Consider the following 677-nt stretch of genomic DNA (forward strand, 5'->3'; position numbering starts at 1 on the left):
GCGGGGAGGGGTGGGACTCGCTGCGAGGGGCGGTCCTGGAGCCAAATCCCGGCGACCGCCGGGGGCCCTTTCGGGCGTCCGGTCCCAAAGAGCCTTTCCCCACTGTCCTCTCCCTACCACCCCTCCTCCGCCCCAGGGGTGCTCCAGGGGCTGAGGTGCACTTAGGGCCTTTAGCCTTTACGGGATCCATTGGGCCCGGCTCTGTAAGCCTGACTTGCAGTGTGGAACCAAACCGCGCAATGAGGCCGGCCTGAAGGGTTGATTATTGTTCACATTGTTTAGATGGAGACACAGAGTCACACAGACGAGATCTGACTGAAAACTAAGGAAAAATAATGTTGGGCCTAGGGGTGAGGGCTGGCTGGGCCAGCTGCATCAGCTATAGTAGCAAAGAGCGTCTTGTTTTAGGAGTTAGGACAAGGAGGTGACCACTGGCCCAGGCTCACTGCACGGCGGCCCCAAAGCTCCGCCTAAAAGGGTATGAGACAGATGTGTGCAGTCAGGACAACTCCAGTTCCAAGCCAATGCTATTGCTTACTAGCTGCGCCTCAGTTTCCTCAACTGTAAAGATGAGGCTCTAAATAAGATGCTGTGCCACCAAAAGGAGGGACGCTTTTAGTTAAGTTCAGCAGTCCTCTCGACTGAGAAATGGGCTAATCACAGTTTCTCTGAATGAA

Source organism: Pteronotus mesoamericanus, unplaced genomic scaffold (assembly GCF_021234165.1).
Source record: "Pteronotus mesoamericanus isolate MK-2021 breed Mesoamerican mustached bat unplaced genomic scaffold, CSHL_Meso_final contig_35, whole genome shotgun sequence".
NCBI classification, from domain to species: domain Eukaryota; kingdom Metazoa; phylum Chordata; class Mammalia; order Chiroptera; family Mormoopidae; genus Pteronotus; species Pteronotus mesoamericanus.